The following is a 13,287-nucleotide window of genomic DNA, read 5'->3' on the forward strand; positions in this document are numbered from 1 at the left end:
TTTCCTTTAGCTGATTTCATTAGGGGAGCCTACGCCGCACAGAGTGAAACATCACATTACTGACTGAAAATCCTAAAACCCCCTGAAGGACTCTGGTAGTTGAAACAAATTGTGCAAGACGTGACAGAGATCTCACCCCACTTCCATGGAGAAATCCAGCCTGAGCCATCTGCTTAAAAGGTGAAAAGCTCATTAAAATTCAAATACTCGACAACAACAACAAAAAAAACAGAGAGAGAGAGAGGGAGGGAGAAGTAGAGTAGGATTAAAAGAGTGAGTTTCCTATTGAATGAGGTAAAGAGGCAGTTTAGTTTAGTCCTGCTGTAGGGAGAGAACTCTCACAGTTATCTTGCAAAACAGCGCAGTCAAGTCCTTCACAAGACGCCTGAGGGATCACGGGAAATGGGTCTCATAAAATAATATTCTAGGTTGGACAAAGTTACCGGAGGAAACGCAGGGGAGCGGCTTATGACACTGCCTCGGTTTTTAATAACGTCATTTTTTAATGCCTCACAATCCTTATTTGCGAAAGTTACCCGCGGCATCGGAGACAATTTATTCCGCGCCACCACAATGCCTCACGTATTTAAATGTCTCAAATAATGAGGCCGCTGCTAAATTACTCGCTACCTCACATGATGTAGGGCAGACTCACAACTGACTGACTGACTGTGTGCTCACAGTGTGTTGGCGGCAGTTGTGAAATATGATGCAGGCGTACGCGCCGTGTTACGTGCAAGTCGTTCAACTATACACTTCGTCATCGCTGATTAAACAAAAAGCACTGACTGGTGAGAGTCACATGCGTGTGTTTTGTCAACCACACGATTCGATTCAATATGTGGTGCTGTGCTTTTTATCCAATATTTTGTACTGTTCTCTGGCTTTTTTGTTAGAAGACACAAATTTAAGTTTGATTCTTTAAAAACGAAATTTGTATTTTGAAGGACAAATTGATTTGTTTGTTCATTTATTTAATTATTGCACGGTGCATTCTCTCTTTATTTTGTGCTGCATGCATTTAATGTTAAAAAGACAATTTTGATCTTATTTAAACTTCATAATCTCAATAACGGGCTATTGAAATGAAAGGTAAACATTTGCCTTTGTGAATCACATTGAGTTAGAGTACATTTTACCTTTCATTTATTCAGGGCTGGAGAGATGCAGTAGGGAGAGAGGAACGTAGTAACGGCAGATGAAACGTCTTGAGAAAGTGATTAAGACGCTTGAATGTCAGTCCTTGCACGCGGCTAAACACTCACAGGCTGCCTTGTATTCATAATTGCCTCCCAGCAGGTTAAAGTATTCTTTTATGCTAAACCTTTCCTGTTCCATTTGTTCTCGACGTGAGACAAAATGACGTGCAAAAAACACTCAGCCACTGCACCTCGAAGAAAGCAACGGCACCCTTGCTTGGAAAAGCGCAGATCATTTTTCACGAATTTATTTTCCTCTATAATATATCCATCTGCCAGCTTCAAGTAGAGAAATGAGGGAGAGTGTGAGAATGAACAGTAGCCATGCGAATATCACAAAGTTATTTGTGTTTGTCTATCGTTTCGGCCTAAACTCGTGCCGACACGGTAAATTAAAGTGATTTTAGTTTGCCGCTTATTTACAAAAGTATTTACAGGCAAAGGTACTTTTATATAAATAAATAGATATTAAATTAAAAGTGATGTTTTTGTACATTTCTATTTATTGTTTTACCAGTTACATCGAATCCACCGCATCTCTCGCATATCAACCTCCGTCCCATCATCCACTCTTGCGCGATTCACCAATCATCATCTCAGGTCCCACTTCCTAAAACTAACGGCCCAATATCACACCTCATATCTCGCGGCACGTTATGGCCCTTTAAGAAAAATAAAATAATCTGTGTGATTCTTTGTTTTTGGCTGACTGAAAGTACTAACATAAAATGCACGAACGGCAATTTCATTAAGTCTTACCTAACCGTTCTCCAGAGACGGCATAATGATAACTAAACGTCACGTCTTTGATCCGGAAAATGCATAATCAGTGGAAAAGACCTCGTGATGAAGCATTCTGATTACAGAAATAGCTTTTAGCGATAATTCTCCCACTGGCTTTTTCTTTATTAGCGAGTATGAAAAAGTCAGCGTTATCTATGACAATATGGAGCAGCCATAGAAGAGGAACCACTTGAGGGTTGAATTCAATATTTCCTGCATAAATATCAGTAGGACACAAGCTCGCTCGGCGTCGCATTGTATTGCCACTTAACCGCCTTAAGTTTCAGTGGAATTTAATTATATTTAATAGCCCTAATTAGATAAAATATGACATTCTGCATACCCTCAGGCAACAGAAGCTTCTGCTTGGGGCATACGGAGGGCCGGAGTCAACGGAGCCCCCCTTATGTCCCATAGCTAGTTTAAAACAGTTTACTGGTACTAAAAAACAGGGCCTTGAAATGGCTAGCTGTAGCCATTGTGCACAACTAAGCAATCTAAATGCAAAATAAATAAATAAGTGCATAAATAAACAAATAAATAAGACATTTACTGCTGCGTAATGCATGTAGATGGCTTAGCCTGCTGAAGCTGGTCAGGCATTAAATGGTACTTGTTATTTAATTATAGATTGATCTCAGATAGAGGTGCTATGAACCACAGAGTGTTTGCAGCTTCATTGTTCTGAAGCCGGTTGGTGTGTGGATGCTTTAATTAAAGAGGAATAATGTATGTGTGATATGAATAATATGCATCTCATGAACCTCCAACAAGAGATTGCCATAACCAAACGATATTAAATAGATTTTTTAGATACTTGAATCTCTTTGAGGGTTTACTGTAATATATATATATATATATATATATATATATATATATATATATATATACACACTATATATTTTAGAACACGCACAGTATGTTGCTTTAATTTATGTATATATATATAAATATATTGCTCCTGTCCTTCTGACACTTCTCCATGTTTTTTTATTTGTATTATTTACAATTTTTATAAGTCCCCCCTGCATGTTTTTCAATAGGTTTTGCAAGTATCTAACCAATAAAAAGTATAAAGAAGTGCTTGTCATGTTTGAAAACACAATATTTAATCATTTATAAAGTACAGTGTTTTTCCATTTCTCGAAAAACAGCAAACTTGGACAACTGAGTTTTTAGAAGGACAGGGACATTATTATATGATATTATACGAGACAAAGAGTGTGTGTTATTTTTAAGGCACCTTATAAAACTGGGTTTACAAAGTTTTAACCGAAGACGTAGACATGTACTTTCACATACATAGAAAAACACAAACGATTAAAATAAAAAGATAAAAAAAAGTGATTGTCTGAAAACTAATACATTTTAAACAGCTTTGGCAATGCAGTAATAACAATAGTATTTAAATACTTTTTAAGCATTATTAGATCTTACTAGCAAAGATAGCACAAATCTAATTTATTTAATTATTTATTTATTAGATATTTTTTCTATAAACACCATGCACTGTACTGTGCTTTACCTTTCTGCGATGTTCTTATTTGCTCCCGAAAAGCTGCTTTGGAACAACGCACATTGTGAAAAGCGCTATATAAATAAACTTGAATTGAATTGAATTATTAACCAGCACAAACTTTTACCTTGTAAACTGTATAGAATAAAATAAAAATAAAATGGTGTCAATCTCGGGTTGTGTTCTACGGCATCCAACAGTGACGGATAGTGTTTTTGGTTGGTAAAGAAACTGAATCAGGCCGAGTGTAAATAGTGAGTGTAAATAGAGGCTTATTTCTCCACGTGTTTGGTGTTGGTTGGAATCGGGCTCTTGTCAGTCTGTGAGTGTGGTGATGTGGCTGTGTAGCATTCCAAACCAGCACTGCATTTGAGGTTAGCTTAAATATCAGTACGCAAATACGAGTGACAAATAGGAAGTAAACATTTCCTACAGAGCTGTTTTGGTTATTTCAGCTCTGCTCTAAATCAATGCGTCGACTGGACTCAGAAATGTGTAGAAATGTGTGGATCTATTCGAAACCGTGACTAAAAATATAACCAGGCTTTTGCATTAGTATAGAATTTAAAAGCTCACGGACTGCATCACTTAAGATGATAACTTGCATTTTATCACGACAGGAACCATGGGTTGTACCCACTTGATGTTGTTTGGCGAGATGGGCTGCTGTTCCTGTCATGGCTTCTTTCTCTCTCTCTCCCTCTCTTCATATCTCTCTCCTCGTGCCATCCAGGCGCATTCGCACTGCTTTACACGTCTAACAAGTGCTGCGACGGGGAGTTATTTCTGACCCTTGGCTCACCAGATCGTCGTGGTGAATATTTCATGAGACATGCTATATTTATAAAGAAATTTACCTCAAACATTCTTGTGCCTGTCCCTCGCCCCCCTTCGCTTCTGAGCACACACCTGCCATTAAACGCATTCTCAAGAGCTGCTTGTATGTGTGTTATGCAAATTGATTTATCAGATGCAGTATCGTTTGATTTCTGGGGCACGGCACCCTCAAAATCAACATTTTTCCTTGTCACAGATTCATTTCCGGAGCTGTAATTCATTAATCACACATACAGTTAAGTTCTATTTTGGGAACGTAATATGATTGTAATGTACTTTATTTTTTTTTTATGAAACATCAAGTGCGCCCATCATATCTCAAGCGTGTTGCTGTGGTATATTTCTCTACCGTGAAGGTACATCGGGAGGTAGAAACCGGTTCTGGCTTCAGTGATACTCAGCTCGGCCAGCCGGTTCCTGTTACGTGCCCTCAACTTCCTACCTATTTTTGAGGCTTTGCCCAGAAAGATTTGTTTCGGCAGAGTTTCACTTGGAGTGGTGTTGTGCCAGCAAAGTTTGCCAGCTTTGTATTTCAACTATGCAAAGGTGCATGATGTGCTTTGTTTCGAATTGCAGCGTTTATATAGAGTTTAGCTTCTTATTGTTAGGTGAATTGAGTAGGTAGGGTGTTGGCTGTATCTTTATTAACAAGGTTCACATAGTTTCGAGAATTTCCCTTAATAGAGATCCAGCACGAGCCAGTCCGTCTTGCGTGTACGGTTCATAATTTCTCAGAGGTAACGTCTAAATTCAATATTTGCAGAGCGCATTAGAGAGAGCGCGCACTGGCCATTAGACGGTTTACAGTGTTATCAAACAGCCTGATTTTTGATTGCATCAAAAGATTATGTATTTTCTTATTTTCTGCCCAGCGGAGTCGTGCATGTACAGACCAGAATAAACAGATATTCGGATCCTCCCTCGCTGCGCAGAGCATCTCAATCGAGGGTACACGTCTCTCGCTCAGAATCAACATATACACTGGGAGGCCCCTTCAATAAATAATGACACAACACGGGCGCAGAGATATCGAAAACATGTTTCCCATAATATGACACACATGCCATTTTTTCAATTAAGATTCACAAAGGCTTGGCAGGGAGACAGACTGGTGCAGGGGCTATGCCTGAATCAGTGTTCGGCGGTAGATGTGTGTTTGATTTAATGGCCTGGTTCAGGCACATTACTCTTGCTTTTTCTTTTTTTCTTGTTGTTGTTTCAATAAAGCCCGAAGTGCAGGACCAAGCGGCCATTTTGAAGGGGTAATTACCCACTTTCGCCTAGTTTGGTCTTTTTGCTTTCCATCCATGTAACATTAAAGCTTTAAATTCTTACTTCTAATGTGTATGCTTCCTTATTTTTTTCCAAGCGTGCTTTTCAAATAAAACGCCAGTGTGTGACGCAGGCCTGATGCATATTTAATGACGCTGCGAGTGTACCATTGAAGTTCAAGATGCCTAACCAAACACGAGAGGAACTTGTTTGTCATGCTTTAAAAGCTCGCAGGAATAGATGCGCTCATGACCTACACGATGCACAAATATAACCTTTTAACACTTTAGATGAGCTCTCTTAAGTTCTCAACATCATCGTGTGCGTTTATTGGTGTGTCCTTTGGGGAGTTTAAATATGCATTAATAGTATTTTAATCTGCATGTGGGAAACTGTAAATACTGACTTTAACAGCATGCAGGGCTGCTGCTTTACGTTTACAAATTGATGCAGTTTTTCATAAGCAATAAAGTTGAGCGTCTGGTTTGAGCAACATCTCTGTTAATTGACACTTGCGGCCCATCCTTTCCGAGTTATGACACCGTGTAACACTTTGCTAAAGACTTTCCCTTTGGTAAACCAGACTTTGATTTCTCCCCCTCCGTGTCTTATCCGCTACTTCAAAATTCGGGAAAGTGCTACCTTTACTTGGCTTTTGAAACGCTTTCCAAATCCTCGTATTTGGGCTGTGTCCAGCAGCGGCAGGAAGAGGAAAAGCCAGAAGGAGTGAGATGCAGAGAAGGAGAAAACAGTTTTAGACATTAATAGACCATAAAAACCCAAAGCTGTATCCGTGTTGTTCTTTGCATCTTGAAATCCTTCTCCGATTTTTGCCTCGTTGCCTTTCTCAGTTAATCACTTTGCATGCGCTCATTTAAATATTAAAATTTTCTTTAATCATCAAAGCCAGTGAGCCTCATGCATATTCATATTCGCAACCCCCCGCCACACACACACACACACACGCAGACACACACTTCCCCCAGAATTACAGGTTCATTACCTCGCTCCAAAGCCAAACAGTCATTACCAAGAGCCAGCTTTTTAATTGCGGATGCCTGGCCATCATCGCCTTACTGCTAAGATTTAAACTTCCATAAGAATATGAAAAGATGCGATTTGCCCAAGTTCAAAATAACTTAACATACTTGTACATGCTGCCTTGAAAAAAGTAGAGAGAGAGAGAGAGAAAGAGAGAGAGAGAGAGAGAAAAACCTGTTCTCTGGCTGGAGCTCTGAATATTTGTCAAGAGGCCTGACGAAAGTTGCATTTGCATAATGACTTTGTAGTTCTGCATTAATAAAATTTGCATATGAAGCCGTGTTAATTACTCCTGATCAGGCTTTTTTGCATTCATGCATGGTAATTTTCTGCGACTTGCGAGAATTGATGTCCTGGCGTCAGGGCTGTGATTGGTGGCAGTGGTGCTTGTGGATGTGGGGTTTTGTATGTGCGCGTGTTTGCGTTTCGGGGGGGTCAGGCGGAGAAGGAAGGGGAGACGACGGCGGATGCACCGGGGAGAAAGAGAAGATAGCGTGTTTTGTGTCTTTGTGCGGCTTCTTTATTGCACCCCTCTCGCTGTTCTCAAATATCTCCTGTAATTGGTGTAAGAAAAAGAGCAGTCGTTTAAACGGCATTTTATGTAATGAAACGTCATAAAGCGAGCAGAAGAAAACAGCCCTTCAACTGCAGACAGGCATTTCGAATCTATTGTTTAGCCTATTTATTTCTAAACGATACAACTATTCTTGGCATCAGAGCGCCTCTGCGTCTTTACCATTTGAATGGAGGACGTTGTCAGAATGGATGGTTTTTAGCCAAGCGGAGAAAAGGGATCGTTTGCCTTCTTAATTTTCATTTTCTTCCAGATCTTCTTATTCCTTGTTCTTTTCTCCTCCTCCTCATTTTCTCCTGCTCATTTTTAGTCTCACACCTGATTGGTTCAATCTAGTCTTATTGCTAGAATGCAATTAAAGCCCATTTTTACGGGTCGGCTTCCTCCTCGGTTTACTCAGCGTCAGCTTATGTGATCTTTTTTTCATTGCAAACCTGATAAAATGTTTTTAAATGTCTCACTTGCGGAGTTCTCTCTCTCTCTCTCTCTCTGTGTGCGTGTGTGTGTGTGTTTTATTTTTTTTAATAACCCAGTATTTTACCTTTGAAATGAGCTCCATTTATTCAATCCGCAGAGATTCGCCTTTATTTAAGCACTTCAATTTGTACACGTTTAACTAATGTTACCTTTCCACTGATTTTTCTTTTTCGCTTTTGTCAGAGCCCTGCTGGGTTCAAGCATTTGCCTATGGAATTTTGGCCCTTTGCTTGTGGTTTGGCAACGGCATCACAAGGGAGCCTGTGTGTGTGTGCGTGTGTGTCCTCACTAGCAGCACAAGCATAACTGAGAAGTGAGTATTTGTGTGCGCTCTTTTCTTTCTTATAAACTGGTGGTCTCCTTGTCATTTTGATATAGCGACAGAATTAAACACAACTTTTAGCAGCATGAGGATTCTGGGGCTGGATCCAAAACAAAGAGATGTGTTTCGCGCCAACAGACGGTCAGCATATGAGCGCTATGCTGTAATGCACAGTGTATGTGACAGCTTTGGCATACCTGGAGCTCGGCTCTTTCTAAATGCTGCCATGTGTGACATTAATGTTGTGATAATGGCCGAAACACCTTTAAACCCTCAAGGGCGGCGTAGTCGGACCCGGTCAATCTTCCTCCTCGTGTTACTGTACACTCAATAGAGGATGGCTTAGGAGAGGGATTCTTTCGATTTTTTTTTTTCTTCTTAAATTAGTAAATGGGAAAGTTGAGCATTATTGGATTTCTCATTGGGTTTAATATGAGTCTATGAGTTTTTATGGTATATGTTGGAGAAGGCTCGTCAAGAATCAAGTGTATAAAGATATTACGTAACATTTGAACATTTTACCCATTTTAAAGGATTCAATTGACAGATTTCATTATAAATATTTAAATGACACGTGAGCTCTCTTGATATTCAAATTGTCTCGATTTATCAGAATTATCTCAATAAAAGCCAACTGAGTGACAGCTTTCCCAGCAATCTGTAAAGAAGTAAACAATGCCCTCCTACTGTAATTGCGAGAGTGTAATCTTATGTGCTGTGGACTGCGTACAAGCTTTAAGAGGTTACTGTATCCCACATGAAGACATCAAACGGTCCCTCTGCCACTTTGTGGCTGTCGTATGGCGTGATTTTAGTCTCTCCCGACCACAGGCAGGGAATAAACTTGTCACTAATTTGGATTGCGAGCGCTGGCAGGACTCTTGCACACGCTGGTGGCTTTCGCCCTCACGCTGGTCTTTGTTTTATTTATTTTTTCCTTTTCTTTATAGTCAGCAGAGATGCTCTGCGAAACACAAGCACACAGACTTTCCCCGCAACGCTTGTGCGGAATTATTCAAGGTAACCAACAGCTTTTAAATCCTCTTAAGATTGTAGACTTGAAGCCACTTCTCAAATACAAATACGGACGTATTTTATCTTTATTTGTTTAGCTCGGTCCTCCTCCCGCAGGTTGGAAAGCTTGTTGTGCTATTCAGGAAAAAACCAAGCACTGCTTGCCTTTTGCATATCGTTACGGAGACTCCATCGGACTGACAGTGTTTGTTTTGTGAACTAGTCTCCATGAAGATTTGAATTTGTAAAGCGGGGGAGATGCCGGGGACGGGAGCGTATTGTAAGCCCCTCAGGCTGGGTCTAAGCGGGCCTGGATGCCAGCGCCTGTATACCTCCCCGCAAAGCCGCTTTGGCAAAAGTGGATTGGCGGCGCGAACAATGGGGCGGATGTAGAAGGCAGTGGACAGGATGGGATTACCAGGTTAGCGCAGGTTCCTCCTCGCGTTCGCGCGTTCTCCCGGGCCGCTCAGGGTTTTGACACAGCACGTCTGAAGGAATTAGTCCATCTCGAAGGTTTAAATCCGAACAGTCTCTCAAGCCTGGAACGTTTCCCACAGAAGGGTGTTGCCATTTAGCAGGAGAAATCACCACTTAACAAAAGCTAATTTTTTCCTCTGTTAGCTCGGGCGGATTAGGGGCCAGTGGTTGAATAATACAAAGTTTGTGGATCGTGTGGAGAGGTGGAGGAAAAAGCTGTTAAGAGTGAAATTAAAGCCCGGTGACAATTTACGCAGGGGCTGTTTGTCATCGCTGAAGGTAGGAAGCGTGGCGGAACGCGTTCGGGGGGACTCGGGCGCTCCGCGCGTGCTGCCGCGTGCGGGCGGGCAGCGCAGCTTGACGAATGCGTGTTGATCCCCTTGTTTAGGGGGTTTTAAGTCTACCCAATTTCACATGCTAACGGTCGCAGAGCAGGGCCCTAGACATTCCACCCTGCCAGAGTGATGGCTCTAGCCACTTTAAGCTGAAATGCATCCTGCAATATTGATATTTGTTCCCCGGGGTCTCTCTCTTTCTTTTCCTCTCCGCCTTTCTTGTCCTTGCCTCATACCGTCCTCAGCCTTTCTTCCTTTGAAACCTCCGGCATGTAAAGCAGCAAAATGCCAGGCCTGCGTGGATATGGCAGACCTATAATCATGCTTCTCTTACAGTAATTGCTCTCGTCTGTGGAGTTTAGAGAAAGAGCACTATCAAAGCGCTGGCTGGAGCGGAGGATCACGGGCTGGCATCGTTCGACCGTCCCACGAGACACTCACGGGTTAACCCCTTCTCCCCCGTCTCACCACGAGAAACCAAATGGCATTTGGTGTATATTAAAGCACTTTTCAGACTTTCCATCCATACTGTTTCGGTTTGCCGCACGTAGAGTCTCAGGGTTTATTTCGTACTTCAATGCGGCTAAATCTGGTGCTATTTTTCTGTTTACTTTACACTCTGGACTGTCTGGGTGGCAGCGTGGTGAAACAAGAGCGGGTGTCTGCTTTCACTAAGAGCCGCATTCCGCTCAATTACTCATCAGTGGCTCGGGTTTATGCGTTTAATCCAACCTCTGTCTGTATGAAAACACAATGAGCTTCGAATCATTCCCTTCCAAAAAACACCAGCAGTGGCCTCTTTAATCTATTGAAACAACATGGCTGCCTGCGTAAGCGTTTGATTTACTAAGAATCAGTTGTATATTTTAACAATCGCGTCTTGAAGTCCGGCAACTAAAGCCGGCGAATAGCTGCGCGTGTGTGATAATTTTACAACAGGGACAAAAGGCGCTACTGTTGGAACCTGTTGGAAGGCCAAAGCCACCCATTGGCAAGCTAATTTATTTGCAAGCTCAAGGACCTTTTAGGTGTAAACAATGCTGGACCTAAGCCAATCTCAGTCACTTATTGTGCTTTAATGTACGCCGTTCTGATTACAAGTAAGAAAATAAATCACTTTCTTCAGCGTTGCACTCAAAAGCCACCAGAGGAACAGGCTAGTTAATCCAGTGAAGTTGCTCATGGCGGTTGAGTGGGGTAAAGGAGAAAGTCTTGTTATTTTAAGATGGCACCCCTGTTGTCTACGAAGAGAGGTGTTAATAAACCTGGCATGACTTGAAGGAAACATTGAAGATGAAAGGCATGTCTTTCAGGTAATTGAGACACTTTTATTTCGTTACCCTCTCCAGGCTCTTCATTAGTCCGGTTTTCTTAGCAAAGCATGATTTGCACATGGGCAGTAAGGGCTGTTGTGTTAGGCCACCCTGGAATTGGGATAATAGTGTCATGCTTGCAAGCTACAGTACGTGTATAATTTTCTTGTGTCCCAGGTGGTTCTGTCTTGGTCGGGAGAGATCAGTAGACCGCCGGCTGGGAGCGTTGCTCTGTCCGCAGTCTGTGGCTGCTGTTGTTGGAAGAGGATGCCATGTGGAATTTTTCCTCTGGCGGAACTTTGGCCATCTGCCTAATTTGAAAGTGAGAGGTAGCATGTGAAATTAAATTAAATGAAGGCCAGTGCATCAGTCCAGTCTAATTGGAGCTGGAGAGTCAACTTTCTCTCTTTTTCTCTATTCCAAAAAGCACTGCCAATCTTAGTCTCTCTCTCTGTCACACACTCTTACATACATACTCTCACTTTTCAAACACTCTCTCTCTCTCTTTCCATCGCTCTCTCTCTGTCTCTCTCTCAGATAGAACGGATAGAAATCTGATAGGAATCACAAGGTTAAATGAGCATCATTAGAGTTAATCAGCAAAGCTGAAATAAGGCGGAAGGTAATCGACCTCGTCTTCAGATGGTAGTGATATCAATCAACTCTGTTAAAACCTGGAGGTGTAAAATGATTGGTGTAAGGTCCATCTGTAAATCCAAGCAGCACTTTTTAATGCAACGTTTTACTAGCTAACCTTGTTTCCTGCACTTTTATGTATGTGCAAATACAATCACAATTCATTTCCTCGGCCCACCGTAAAACCAAGAAGAACTGGTCAAAAATTAGCATTTGGTGTCGATTCACGACATCGTCTTATTCCAAGTCGGCCAACTTGTAGTATGGTTTTGAACCCTCTCATCGACGTGTGTCATCCGCGCAATTACAACCCTCAACGTCTGAAATGCGCCTGGACGCCCCAGCTGGCACGTCTCCCCGCCTGCCCCCTGCACATTTCTACACACACATCACAGGGACCTTTTATAGCGCCTTGCTCTCTTTGTGAAGAGATTGCTGAATGCCCGGCTTTTTATAGTTACATTTAAAGGGAGCTGGATGCCTGGCCCAGCTGGGGCTCATTATGGTATACGCCATCCAAAAATGCACGTGTAATTAATTCACTCACACAAGCCCCAATCTTCTCTGACTACCTCAGCTCCCAACACCCGCCTGGACTCCTCTCCCCTCCTGCACCTTGGAGGGACTCCTCCGCGGACCGCACAAGTCTAGGCTCGAGATCAATAACCCGAGCGAGAAATATACGCATGCGGATCCCCCACCGAAATCCAAGGGCCGAACTGGCAGAAAGCATTTGGCTTTTAGTAATTTCCGGTTGATGTAGCCTAAAAGAGAATGAATCATTATCCTTTTGCTTCACACAAAGGCTTTTATTCTGTCTCTTTTCTCTGGGTTTTGTTCCTGTGCTCCTCTTCTGGGTGTTCGAGACACTTTGACGTTTTTTTTTTCGGCCCGGGGTCTACCACAGCAGAGCCAGAATCAAGGGAAAGATGGTCGGTTTTAGCTCTTATGGTGACATCGTTCCCTACCAGTGATGTAGATTCTCTCAAATTAAATTAATAGCTTGGCTATTGTCATTTTTTTAAGTTCATTTTTCTCGACCGAGGAAGTGCCAGGAGCCATCTCTCTTGCTCACTGACAGTGAGCTTTTTTCAGTTTTTTGTTGTTGGATGGTCTCGCGTTCAGCCCTCCTTGACGGCATGGGCTCGGGCAACCTAGTTAAATGTTTTAGTGTGTTTACCTTCTCATTTGCTAAATCCACACTGTGCTTTATATCCACAAATTTGACCTACACTTAAAATGGGGTACAGCGTAGAAGTGTCGGGCTGGCACGTTTCCTCTGTGTTACTTGTTGTCTTGTTAATTCTTACGATTTACTAGATTAATTAGATTTCTCAGGGTATCAGTGTACTAACACAGAGTATATGGGTGTTTTTGTAACTTAAGGGCACTTTCATGTCCCAGAAGTAAATGCTTCTTCAAACTGAAATATTTTGAGGGTTTATAATAAGAAGGTCACTTCATAGGCCACTTTTCCCCAAAACTTTTTGT

General features: G+C 41.9%; 1 protein-coding gene across 4 annotated transcripts in view; it reads left to right on the plus strand.

Moving 5' to 3' along the window:
* The window catches only part of bcl11ba (BCL11 transcription factor B a), a 47,963-nt gene that overhangs the window by 12,967 nt on the left and 21,709 nt on the right, over positions 1-13,287 (plus strand). The gene's annotated exons all lie outside the window — the stretch shown is intronic.

Source organism: Triplophysa dalaica, chromosome 15 (assembly GCF_015846415.1).
Source record: "Triplophysa dalaica isolate WHDGS20190420 chromosome 15, ASM1584641v1, whole genome shotgun sequence".
NCBI classification, from domain to species: Eukaryota; Metazoa; Chordata; class Actinopteri; order Cypriniformes; family Nemacheilidae; genus Triplophysa; species Triplophysa dalaica.